General features: G+C 42.9%; 1 protein-coding gene across 1 annotated transcript in view; it reads right to left on the bottom strand.

Moving 5' to 3' along the window:
• The window catches only part of LOC132393077 (leucine-rich repeat-containing protein 63), a 106402-nt gene that overhangs the window by 75524 nt on the left and 16997 nt on the right, over positions 1-13881 (bottom strand). The gene's annotated exons all lie outside the window — the stretch shown is intronic.

Genomic DNA, 13881 nt, shown 5'->3' with positions numbered 1-13881 from the left:
TTGAAATCATGAGTTGAAGTGGAGGAAGGGGAACATCAAACACTATGACGAGGTAAGGAAGTGGGGTAGTTGGGGAATATGATCTACTACGAAAGGGGGCTGGTGGGTGAAGGAAGACAGAATGTGGTCTTTTCAAGCAACTGAGGAGTATATGTCTACCGCTCTTGGCAGTGCTGGAAAGCATTTTGTGCAAAGAGAAACAGGATTCAACATTCAGCCACCTCTTTTGGAACCCTGGGGGTAGATCTGGACCAGGTAACATCTACCTTCATACCTTTCAGAATATAAAAGCAAGAATGTAACATTGAGGCATCATATGACAATTGTGAGACATCACTTGGAGTATTGTGTGCAGTTTTGGGCCCCTTTCTAAGAAAGTATGTGCTGACATTGGAGAGGATTCAAAGGAATTCGCAAAAATTATTCCAGGATTGAAAAGATTACCATATGAGGAACATTTGATGCTCTGGGCCTGTACTCATTGGAATTCAGAAGAATTATGAATTCCACAGATTCACTGCTCTCTGGCTGAAGAAATCTCTCTTTATCTCCATTCTAACTGGACATCCCTCTTTCTGAGGCTGTGTCCTCTGATTCTTGACTCCCCCACAACAGGAAACATCATAGCAACGCACACAAAATGCTGGAGGAACTCAGCAGGTCAGTCAGCAACAATGGAAAAGAGTACAGTCAACATTTCAGGCCAAGACTCTTAGGCAGGGCCGAAACATCGACTGTACTGTTTTCCATAGATGTTGCCTGGCCTGCTGAGTTTCTCCAGCATTTAGTGTGTGTTGCTTTGATTTCCAGCATCTGCAGATTTTCTTTTGTTTGTGATAAGAAACATAATCGCCACATCCAGTCCAACAAGGACTTTCAACATTCAAAAGGTTTCAATGACATCCCCCCTCACTCTTCTGAACTCTAGTGAGTACAGACCCACAGCCATCAATTGGTCCTCATATGATAACCCTTTTATTCCTGGATTCACTTTTATGAACCTTCTTTGAACCCTCTCAGCACACTCTTTCTTAGATAAGGAGCCAAAAACGGCTCACAAAACTCCAAGTGAGGCCTCACCAGTGACTTATAAAGCCTCAACATTACATCCTTTCTTTTATATTCTAGTCTTCTCGAAATGAATGCTAACATTACATTTGCCTTCCTCATCACCGACTCAACCTGCGAATTAATCTTTAGGCAATCCTGCACAAGGACTTCCAAGTCCCTTTGCACCTCAGATTTTTGATTGTTTTTCTCCATCTAGCAAATATTCCATGCTTTTATTTCTTCTACTAGAGTGCACAACTATACACTTCCCGACACTGTATTCCATCTGCCATTTCTTTGCCCATTCTCCTAATCTAAGTCCTGCCCCTCCGCCTATCTTTGTATCATCTACGTCCTTGACTACAAAGCCATCAATTCTGTCGTCCGAATAACAAACTTCAGTCAAAAAGCATCACGACAAATCTAACAAGACTTCCTTCTCTACTGTACTCAAAAACTATCTTGCTTCAATTTATATTTAGGTACAACAGGATGAATTGTGCTGGTTGTGTCTGGCAGCTCCCCATGCTCCAGTGTGTTTTTTTAATCATTTCATATTATACTGAAACAAGCTGAGTAACAGATGCAAGTGCATTTGCTACCCAGGTCTGGTGCCAGACTCCATGGAGATTGCAGAACACAAACTAGTCAAGATTCTCAGCATAACATTAAAAAAACTTGCCCCTTCATCAGCCTAGTACAGGCTCAAATTCCCCTTTTTCTTGAATGGAGGTTCCTAAACTGAAGAATATGAACAAAAGTATTAATTCAGTTATATAGTTCCTTTATTGTTTTCATGAGTTAAGAAACTTGATTAAAAAAAACTTTGATATTTGACCATTTAAAACAATTTCAGTAGTTTAAATATCTCTGACTATTTGGAAGAGTCTCTAAATATCTCATGAACTTTGATAGAAAGTAAGGCTCCAGGGTTGGCCTTGCCTCTTGTCAAAGCCTGCTAGGTCATGACCAGCTCTAATACATGTTACAAAAGCAGTTTATTTACCAGTACCTTTGAATTTCAATGACAATTTCTGCCTCTATCATTCTTTAGCTCAAAATGCACATTTGCTTGTTCACTCTATCAAATTGCTCCAATTATACAACACCACCCTCTGACAATAATGGTCCATAATAAAATCATAGAAAATATGGTCCTCTGAAGATTAATGATGGTTTTACATGAACTTTGACTATAGTCTCAACTTTCCACTTGATGTTCAAGTTTTAAGTTATCTACCTCTTAACCTGATTCTAACCAGTTAATACCTTCTGCTATGTTTGTTCTGAAAGGAAATAATAAGAGTAGATGCTGAAAATCTGTTTCACCAGCTGGAGAATGTTGAAACAACACACACAAAATGCTGGTGGAACACAGCAGGCCAGGCAGCATCTATAAGGAGAAGCACTGTCAACATTTTGGGCCGAGACCCTTCGTCAAGACTAACTGAAAGGAAAGATAGTAAGAGATTTGAAAGTAGTGGGTGGGAGGGGGAAATGCGAAATGATAAGAGAAGACCGGAGGGGGTGGGATGAAGCTAAGAGCTGGAAAGTTGATTGGCGAAAGTGATACAGAGCTGGAGAAGGGAAAGGATCATGGGACGGGAGGCCTTGGGAGAAAGAAAGGGGGGAGGAAGCACCAGAGGGAGATGGAGAACAGGCAAACAACTAAATATGTCAGGGATGGGGTAAGAAGGGGAGGAGGGGCTTTAATGGAAGTTAGAGAAGTCAATGTTCATGCCATCAAGTTAAAGGCTACCCAGCTGGTATATAAGGTGTTGTTTCTCCAACCTGAGTTTGGATTCATTTTGACAGTAGAGGAGGCCATGGATAGACATATCAGAATGGGAATGGGATGTGGAATTAAAATGTGTGGCCACTGGGAGATCCTGCTTTCGCTGGTGGACCGAGCGTAGGTGTTCAGCGAAACGGTCTCCCAGTCTGCGTCGGGTCTCACCAATATATAAAAGACCACACCGGGAGCACCGGACACAGTATACCACACCAGCTGACTCACAGGTGATATGTTGCCTCACCTGGAAGGACTGTCTGGGGCCCTGAATGGCGGTGAGGGAGGAAGTGTACGGGCAAGTGTAGCACTTGTTCCGCTTACAAGGATAACTGCCAGGAGGGAGATCAGTGGGAAGGGTTCGGGGTGGACGAGTGGACAAGGGAGTCGCATAGGGAGCGATCCCTGCGGAAAGCGGAAAAAGGGGGGGGGGAGGGAAAGATGTGCTTGGTAGTGGGATCCCGTTGGAGATGGCGGAAGTTACGGAGAATTATACGTTGGACCTGGAGGCCGGTGGGGTGGTAGGTGAGGACAAGGGGAACCCTAACCCGAGTGGGGTGGCAGGTGGATGGGGTGAGGGCAGATGTGCGGGAAATGGGAGAGATGCGTTTGAGAGCAGAATTGATGGTGGAAGAAGGGAAGCCCCTTTGTTTAAAAAAGGAAGACATCTCCTTCGTCCTGGAATGAAAAGCCTCATCCTGAGAGCAGGTGCGGCGGAGACGGAGGAATTGTGAGAAGGGGGATAGAATTTTTGCAAGAGACAGGGTGGGAAGAGGAATAGTCCAGGTAGCTGTGAGGGTCTGTAGGCTTATAGTAGATATCAGTAGGTAAGCCGTCTCCAGAGATGGAGACAGAAAGATCAGTCGGAAATGGACCAGGTAAATCTGAGGGCAGGGTGAAAGTTAGAGGCAAAGCTAATGAAGTCAACGAGCTCAGCATGCGTGCAGGAGGCAGCGCCAATGCAGTCGTCGATGTAGCAAAGGAAAAGAGGGGGACAGATACCCGTATAGACTTGGAACATGAACTGTTCCACAAAGCCAACAATAAGGCAGGCATAACTGGGACCCATATGGGTGCCCATGGCTACACCCTTGGGTTGGAGGAAGTGGGAGGAGCCAAAGGAGAAATTATTGGGAGTAAGAACTAATTCCACTGGACGGAGGAGAGTGGTGGTAGAGGGGAATTGGTTAGGTCTGGAATCCAAAAAGAAGCAAAGAACTTCAAGACCGTCCAGGTGGGGGATGGAGGTATATAGGGACTGGATGTCCATGGTGAAAATAAGGCGGTGGGGGCCAGGGAACTTAAAATCATTGAAAAAATTCAAAGTGTGAGAAGTGGAAGAGATTGAACAAAGGGGGATAAGACAGTGTCAAGGTATGCAGAAATGAGTTTGGTGGGGCAGGAGCAAGCTGAAACAATAGGTCTACCTGGACAGGCAGGTTTGTGGATCTTGGGTAGGAGATAGAAACAGGAAGTGCGGGGTGTGGGAACTATGAGGTTGGTGACAGTGGATAGGAGATCCCCAGCGCTGATAAGGTTGGTGATGGTATAGGAGACAATGGCCTGGTGCTCCTTAGTGGGGTCATGATCAAGGGGTAAATAAGAGGAGGTATCAGAGATTTGTTGTTGTGCCTCAGCCAGGTAGAGGTCAGTACGTCAGACAACAACAGCTCCCCCCTTATCAGCAGGTTTATAGTGAGGTTGGGGTTGGTGCGGAGGGAGCAGAGAGCAAAGCATTCCAAAGGAGTTAGGTTGGAATTGGAACAGGGTGCAGTGAAGTTGAGAAGGTTGATGTCCCGTCGGCAATTAGCAATAAAGAGATCCAGAGCAGGCAGAAGACCAGAGTGGGGTGTCCATGAAGAGGAGGAGGGTTGAAGACGGGAGAAGGGGTCATCGGTGGGGGTAGGAGAGTCCTTGTCAAAGAATGTTGTCAGAGAATGTTGAACACTGTTTCAAGATAAGAGGCCAGTAATTTAAAACCACGAGAAGAAATTTATATATTATTAGTGACTTTGGAATTTTCTAAGAGGGAAGTTAATGCTTCTTTGCTGAGAATATTCAAGAATGTGCTTGATATGTTTTTAAATGTAGGAATTGGTCAAGAAAACAGACATACAGAACTATGATCTTGCTGATAGGTGCAAAATAGTCAGCATATACCCGACTTCTATGATTAATATCAAAACTTTTTATGCTTCTACCTCATCAACTGATCTTCTATTCTGGACTTCAAACTTTTATTAATAGCTATGATATCATACTAAGTCATTTTATTGCTCACATGCCCTGTCATGAGACTTCCTAAGCACAGTACCAGTCCTGAAGAAAGGTCTCAGCCTAAAACATAAACTGTTTTCATTTCCATTGATGCTGCCTGACCTGCTAAATTCCTCAAGCATTTTGTGTATGTCACTCTGTATTTCCAACATCTACAGAATCTCCTGTTTAGCGTTTTCAGTAGTGTCTGTTTTTATTTTGGGTTTCTGGTTTCCCTTGTCCACAGTTTTTGATTTGCTTTTTGAATTCTATCACCACCACCTCACCCTTCAGACCTCACCCATACTCAGAATCAAATTCAAAACCACATTTATTACATTGACATAGGTCATGAAATTTGTTGTTTTATGGCAGGACATAAAAGTTATTACAAGTTACAAAAATAAATAATAGTACAAACGAGGAATAATGAAGTAACGTTCATGACCCATTCAGAAGCTAATGGTGGAAACAAAGAAGCATTGAGTGTAGGACTTCAGAGACCTGTACCTTGTTCCTGATAGCAGTACCAAGAAGAAGGCATGTTCAGATGATGAAGGTCCTTTAATGATGGATGCTACCTTCTTGAAGCACTGCCTCTTGAAGATGCCGTTGGTGGTGGGGAGGATGGTGATGGACCTGGCTGTGTCTACAACCCTCTACACCCTTTTTTGATCCTACATTTTGGAACTTCCATATCAGGCAGGGATACAACCATCAGAGTTCTCTCAACTGTACATATGTTTAAATCTGAGCACACACACAAAATTCTAGAAATACTCAGCAAGTCAGGCAGCAACTATGGAGGAGAATAAACAGTTAATGTTTTGTGCTGAAACCCTCAATCAGGATTGGAAATAAGAATGTGTGGAGAGAGAAAGGAGCACAAGCTGGCAGGCGATAAGTGAGATAAGATGAGGAAGGGGAAACGAAGTAAGAAGCTAAGATCTGATAGGTGAAAGAGGAAAAGAGTTGAAGAAGAAAGAGAGATCAGTGAAGGAGAAGGAAGAAAGTGGAAGAGAAGAGGAACCAGAGGGCAGTGATAGGCAAGTAAGAAGAGAAATGGTAAAAAGGTCATCAGAATGGGGAATGGAAAACTGAGAAAGGAGAGGAGTGAGTAATTAACATAGGTTAGAGAAATTAATGCTAATGCCTTCAGGTTGGAGGTGACCCAGATGGAGTATGAAGTGTTGATCCTCCGTCCTGAGTTTGGCTTCATCATGGTAGTTAGAGGAGACTCTATTCAGATATGTCAGAATTGGAAAGGGAAATTGAATTGAACAGGGTAGCCATTGGAAGCCTTTTGTAGCGGACAGGGTGAAGGTGCTCGACAAAGTGGTTAACCAATCTGTCCTGGGTCTCACTGATGCACAGAAGACCACATCAGGAGCAACTGATACGTTTGATAATCATGACAGACTCAAAGGTGAAGTTATCACCACACCAGGAAGGTCTGTTTGGACCCTAAATAGTGGTGAGGGAGCAGATATAGGGCAGGTATAACATTTGTCATGCTTGCAGGGTTAAGTACCCAGAAGAAGATCAGTGGGAAAGGATGAGAGGACGAGGGAATAACATAGGGAGTGACCCCTATGGAAAATGGAGTGGTGAAGAGAGAAAAAGATGTGTTTACAGAGAATAATGTGCTGGATACAGAAACCCCTGGGGTTATAGATAAGGACAAATTGGGACATTATCCCTATTATGAAGACAGACGTATAAGGCGAGTGCTGCTTCAATGGTGGTGGAAGGAGAACCCTGTTCTTTGAAAAAAAGGACATCTTAGATGTTCTAGAATGAAAAGCCTCATCCCGTGAACAGCTGCGGTGGGGATGGAGGAACTGAGAGAAGGGAATAGCACTTTTACATGTGACAAGTTGGGGAGAGGTTTAGTCAAGATAACAATGAGAGACAGTGGGTTTATAAAATTATATTATATAGTCATTATATCTTCTGCCTCCAGAGATTAAGAAAGGGGAGAGAGAAGTCATTGAGTAAATTTGACAGCAGTGTGGAAGTTGGAGGCCAAGTTGATGCAACTGACGAGTTCAGCATGGGTGCAGGAAGCAGTCATCTAAGTTGTGGAAACAAAGCTGAGGAGCATTACCAGTGTAACCTTGGATCATAGATATCATTGTTTCTGTTTGAGGCACTGCTCATTTCAAATTCTTACCCAAGATCCACAAACCCAACATGATTGGAGGGTGGCAAATGTTATTCCTTTTTCAAGTAAGAGTTCAAAATTCAAAGCAAATTTATTATCAAAGTATTTATATGTCACCATATACTATCCTGAGATTTATTTTCTTGTGGGCATTTACAGTAGAATGAAGAAATATAATGGAATCAGTAAAAAACTGCACAAACAACAAAAACTAACAACCAATGTGCAAAAGAAGACAAGCTGTGCAAATACAAGTAAAAACAAATAATAATACATCAGTAAGTAAGTAAGTGCTACTGTGAACATGAGATAAAAGAGTCATTGAAAGTGATACAACCAGTCAGGATATTCTTCATTGTGCATTTATAGAAGTTTGTCAAAGTTTTAGGTCACATGTTGAATTTGAGCAAACTTCTAAGAAAGTAGAGGTGCTGCTGTGCCTTCTTCATAATGGCATTTATGTGCTGGTCTCAGGACAGATCCTCTGAAAAGGTAATGCCAAGGAATTTAAAGATTCTTGCCTTCTCCACCTCCAATCCCCTAATGAGGATCAGCTCCTGGATCTCCAATTTCCTCCTCTTGTAGTCAATAATCAGCTCTTTGGTTTTGTGACATTCAGTGAGAGGTTGTTGCTATGGCACTATTCAACCAGATTTTCAATCTCCTTCTGATTCCTCACCACCTTTGATTCGGCCAACAACAGTGATTTGTCAACAAACATAAATATGGCATTGGAGCTGTACTTAGCCTCAGTCATAAGTATGAAGCTAGTAGAAAAGGTGGTTAAGTAAACAGCCTTTTGGTGCACCTGTGCTGAGATGGTGATTAACATTAATAGGGACAATCCTGGGAATTACAGATCACCATTCTTACACTAATGGAGAGGGTTCTTAGGGACACTATCTATGAGCATTTGGAGAACTATAGTCTCCTTAGTAATAGTCAGCATGGGTTTGTGAGGACCAGGTTGTGCCTCACAAGCTTGACTGACTTATTTGCGAAACAAAACAAATTGATGAAGGCAGAACTGTAGATGTGGTGTATATCAATTTTAGTTAGGTGTTTGACAATGTTCCCCATGGTCGACTCATTCAAAAAGTCAGCAGGCATGGGAACCAAGGCAACTTGACTATGTAGATTCAGAATTGGTTTGTCCACAGAAGGGAGAAGATGATAGTAGATGAAGCGGATTCTGCCTGGAAGTCCACAGGGATCCCTTCTGAGACTCCTGTTCTTTATGATTGTTGTAGGTTACAATGAGACATTGATAAGATGCAGAGCTGGACAGAGAAGTGGCAGATGCAGTTCAATCTGGTGAAGTGTAGAGTGATACACTTTGTGTAGTGGTTACTTGAAAACAAATCAAAGCTGCTTAGAGACATAATAAACATAATATATACACAACACAAAATACAATACAGATAGAAAATAAATACATGACTCCTACATCCCAGCCTCTAATTATTACACTATTATAATTACAACTACATACTACTAAAAAAAGGAGATATGAAATCTTAACATTATTACAAATGTCTTCTTTTTCCTTTCTTCTTCCAATGCAACAGTCATCTAGGCCAGAGGTTACCAGCACTTAACCCAGTACAGAGTGATCTTTACCACCACTCTCTGTCAAGTCAAAATCATGCAGCTTTTAGATCTGTAACTCCTCAAACCTCTGCCTTCTGAAGAAGACAGATCTTGGTTATAGGCCGATCCTGACATCTGGTCTTGGTCTTGACATGTTACTGTCGCACAAATACTCTTCTGTCTGGAAAGACTTTAATGATTTTTCCCATGATCCATGAGTTTCAGGCACTGTGTTGTCAATTATAAGCACACTATCTCCTGGGAGAAAATTGTGTCTTATACCTGACCATTTCTGATGTTCCTATGGCTATATCAGTAGTGATGACCAAGAATGTATGGACACGGGAAGTGCAGGAGCAATACAGGACTGCTTTGAATAAGTGGACTGGATTGTATTCAGGGATTCATCTTTGAGTCTGAATAAATACACCACCACTGTCGCTGACTTCATTAAAACCTGAATGGATAAGTGTGTGCCTACAAGAACATACTGTAGGTACCAAATCAGAAGCCGAAGATGAACCAGGAGGTTCAGAGTCTTCCGAGGCTAGATTTATAGGATTCAAGTCTGGTGACCCAAGTCAGTACAAGAAAACCAGGTAAGATTTGCAGAGGGCTATCTCAAGAACAAAGGAACAATTCCAAATGAGTTGGAGGTGGAAGCGGATGCACATTAACTCTGGCAGGGTTTGTAGGCCATTACATTCTACAAAGTGAAACCTAACATCATGAACGGCACTGATGCTTCAATCCCTGATGAGCTGAATGCCTTTTATGCTAAAGCTACGAGGATCCCTGCAGCACCAGGTGACCCTGTGATCTCTGTCTTGGAGGCCAACGTCAGGCTGTCTTTCAAGAGGGTGAACCCTTGCAAGGTTCCGATAGAGTGCCTGGCAGGGCTCTAAAAATCTGTGCCAACTGGTGGGAGTGTTAAAAGACATTTTCAATTTCTTATTGCTACAGTTGCACTCACATCTACGGTGATGAAGTGCTTTGAGAGATTGGTTACAACTAGAAGTAACTCCTGTCTCAGCAAGGACTGGAACCCTCTACAATTTGTCTACCACCACTATAGGTCTATGGTGGTTGCGATTTCATTTGACTATTCATGCAGCCTTGATCACCTGGATAATACAAATGCCTATGTCAGGATGCTGTTTATTGACTATAGCTCGGTGCTTAACACCATCATTTCTACTGATCTGATCTAAAAGCTCCCAAACCTGGGTCTTTGTACCTTCCTCTGCAACTGGATCTTAGACTTCCTAACTGGAAGACCACAATCTGTGCAGATTAGAAATAACACCTCCACCTCAATGACAATCAACACTGGTACACCTCAGTGAAGCCCACTGCTCGACTCTCTCTACACCCATGACTGTGTGGTTAGGCACAGCCCTAATGCCATCTATAAATTTGCTGATGATACAACTATTGTTGACAGATGCGAGATATATCAGCCAGTTGAGTGGTGTCACAGAAACAACCTTGCACTAAATGTCAGTAAGACCAAAGAACTGATTGTGGACTTTAGAAAAGGGTAAGAAGAGGGATCAGAAGTAGAAAGAGTGAGTAATTTCAAGTTCCTGGGCACTTCGTGATGTACATTGATCTGAGATACATAGATCCTTTGCCAGTATAACAGAATGGTCAAATACTTCAGGCAAAGCTGATTTACTAAGCCATCCACCAACTCTTAAGACACTATCTTCTGTACTGAATTGAGCTTGAAAATATGACTGTTCCATTTCACACTTTCTCCCCTTTGCAAACTTGAGAATTCATCTGGAAATCTCTTTCCTTGACAAAAATCCAACAATCTCCATTTAAGCCTTTTTGAGCTCCTCCACCAAGGGACAATCTTAGCCAATCCAACCTTTGGCCTTCTTAATCTCCTTCCCCAAAAAATATCCTTATTGTTCTTCATCCAAGTCAGTCTGAGCAAGAACAATATTCAAGAGCTTCCTCTTTCAACTAAGAAATAAAAGTACAATCTTAAATCTAAGAATCCAGACCACTGTCTTCCTCAAACTGGTCTAAAATGAGAACCATAGAACCATAGAATACTACAGCACAGTACAAGCCCTTCAGCCCTCCATGTTGTGCCAACCCATATAATCCTTACAAAAAGGTACTAACCCCCCACTACCCCATAAACCTCTATTTTTCTTTCATCCATGTGTCTGTCCAAGAGGCTCCTAAATACCCCTAATGTTTTAGACTCCACCACCATCCCTGGCAAGTCATTCCAGGCATTTACCTCGTGTTCTGTCTCCGTGTCTCTGTAACCCCTCGTGTTCAGTCTCCCTGTCTCTGTAACCACTCGTGTTCAGTCTCCGTGTCTCTGTAACCCCTTGTGTTCAGCCTGTCTCTGTAAGATAAAAAACTTACTCCTGATGTCTCCCCTAAACTTCCCTCCCTTAATTTTGTACATATGCCCTCTAGTGCCCTGGGAAACAGGTACTGACTATCCACCCTATCTATGCCTCTCACAATCTTGTAGACCTCTATCAAATCCCCTCCCATTCTTCTACGCTCCAAAGAGAAAAGTCCCAGCTCTACTAACCTTACTTCATATGACTTGTTCTCCAAACCAGGCAACATCCTGATAAGTCTCCTCTGCACCCTCTCCATAGCTTCCACATCCTTCCTATAGTGAGGTGACCAGAATTGAACACAATACTCTAAGAGCGGTCTCACCAGAGATTTGTAGAGTTGCAACATGACCTCTCTACTCTTGAACTCAATCCCCCTGTTAATGAAGCCTAGCATCCCATAGGCCTTCTTAACTACCCTATCAACCTGCGCAACAACCTTAAGGGATGTATGGATTTGAACCCCAAGGTCCCTTTGTTTATCCACACTCTTATCTACAACTGACCATGAATCCTCTATTCAGCCTTCTGGTTTGTCCTTCCAAAATGCATCACCTCACACTTATCCAGATTGGACTCCATCTGCCATTTTCCTGCCCAACTCTGCAGCCTGTCTACATCCTCTTGTAACCTTTGACAACCTGCAGCTCCATCCACAACTCCTCCAATCTTCGTGTCATCTGCAAACTTACTCACCCATCCTTCTGCCTCTACATCCAGGTCATTTATAAAAATCACAAATAGCAGGCGTCCCAGGACAGATCCCTGCAGCACTCCACTAGTCACCGACCTCCAGGCAGAATACTTTCCTTCCACAACTACCCTCTGCCTTCTTCCTTTAAGCCAAATTTTTATCCAAACAGCCAAGGTTCCACTGACACCATGCTTCATGACTTTCCGGATGAGTCTCTCATGGCGACCTTGTCAAATGCTTTGCTAAAGTCCATGTAGACCACATCCACTGCCCTACCCTCAACAATTTCTTTTGTAATCTCTTCAAAAAACTCAATCAGGCTTGTGAGGCATGATCTTCCCTTCACAAAGTCATGTTGACTATCCATGAGTAGACTGTACTTCTCCAAATACTTGTAGATCCTTTCCTTAAGAATCATTTCCTGTAGTTTGCAGACGACCAACGTAAGACTTACCAGTCTATAGTTCCCAAGTTTCTCCCTATTACCTTTTTTAAACAAGAGAACTATATTTAACATTCTCCAGTCCTCTGGCACTTCTCCTGTAGCCAAAGAGGATTCAAAGATCATAGCTAATGCTCCAGCAATCTCTTCTCTCAATTCCCACAACAACCTGGGGTGTATCATATTCGGCCCTGGGGATTTATCAATCTTGATGTTTTTAAGAAGATCCAGCACTTCTTCCTTAATCTCCACATTGTCCAGCACACAGGCCTGCTCTATTTCGACCTCACCTTGATCAAGATCCTTTTCACTTATGAATACTGAAGCAAAGTATTCATTTAGGACCTCCCCAACCTCCTCCACCTCCAGGCACATGTTGCCCTCTTTATCCTTTAGCGGTCCCACTTTCGTTCTCATCATCCTCCTGTTCTTTACATACTCACAGAACGCCTTGGGGTTCTCCTTAATTCTACATGCCAAGGCCTTCTCATGCCCCCTTCGAGCTCTCCTAAGTCCTTTCTTTAGTTCCTTCCTGGCTACCCTATACTTCTCATGAGCCCCTCCTACTTCCTGCTTCTTATATCTAACATATGCTTCCTTTTTCTTCTTGACAAGTTGCCTCACATGTTTCATCAGCCATGGTTCCCTTTTCCTACTATTTTTTGCCTTGCCTCAGTGGGACAAACCTATCCTGAACCCAACTCAAGTGGTCCCTAAACTTCTCCCACATCACTTCTGTGCTTTCCCCTTTGAACAACTGTTTCCAATTTACTCTTGCTAGTTCCTGCCTCATCCCTTCAAAGTTAGCCCTTCCCTAGTTAAGCACTTTACCATTTTGTCTGATTATATCCCTTTCCATAGCTATGCTGAAGCTAAGGGAGTTGTGGTCACTCTCACCAAAATGCTCCCCCACCAAGAGGTATGTCACCTGACCAGGTTCATTACCCAGAACTAGATCTAGTATAGCCTCTCCTCTCGTTGGCCGGTCCATATACTGTGTCAGGAATCCTTCTTGAACACACCCGACAAATTCAGCCCCATCTATCCCCCTTGCACTCAGGAGGTACCAGTCAATATGAGGGAAGTTGAAATCACCCATAACCACTACGTGTTTATACGTGCTGCCACATCCACCTCCTCTTCAATCTGTATGACGTTCATTGTAGCAATCCCCTTGACTTCTGTTTCATCTAGCAGAATTTCTCCAGAACAATCTGGATTCACAGGCCTTCACTTTCAGGCTGAAGAAGATATCGAGACCTTGACACCTATTATTATTCTTCAGAAGAAGTCTTCACCATCAGCCCTCCAAAGGCCACATTTGCAGGGTTGCTTGGAGTGTTTACATACCTGCATCGAAATGCTTGTGAGACCTTAATAATTTCTGAAATTCTGTCTGCAGCAAAGGTTTGGAACCTGTAAGTTTCATTCTTGATATACTTCAGCACAGAAACATTATAAGTCCAAAAATCTGAGTCCTGAAACTGTATGTGCAACTCAATGTATCCATACAGCTTGCCA

This window comes from Hypanus sabinus, chromosome 4 (genome assembly GCF_030144855.1).
Source record: "Hypanus sabinus isolate sHypSab1 chromosome 4, sHypSab1.hap1, whole genome shotgun sequence".
NCBI lineage: Eukaryota > Metazoa > Chordata > Chondrichthyes > Myliobatiformes > Dasyatidae > Hypanus > Hypanus sabinus.
The sequence above is the reverse complement of the archived record's forward strand: the minus strand, read 5'-3'. Positions and strand labels throughout refer to the sequence as shown.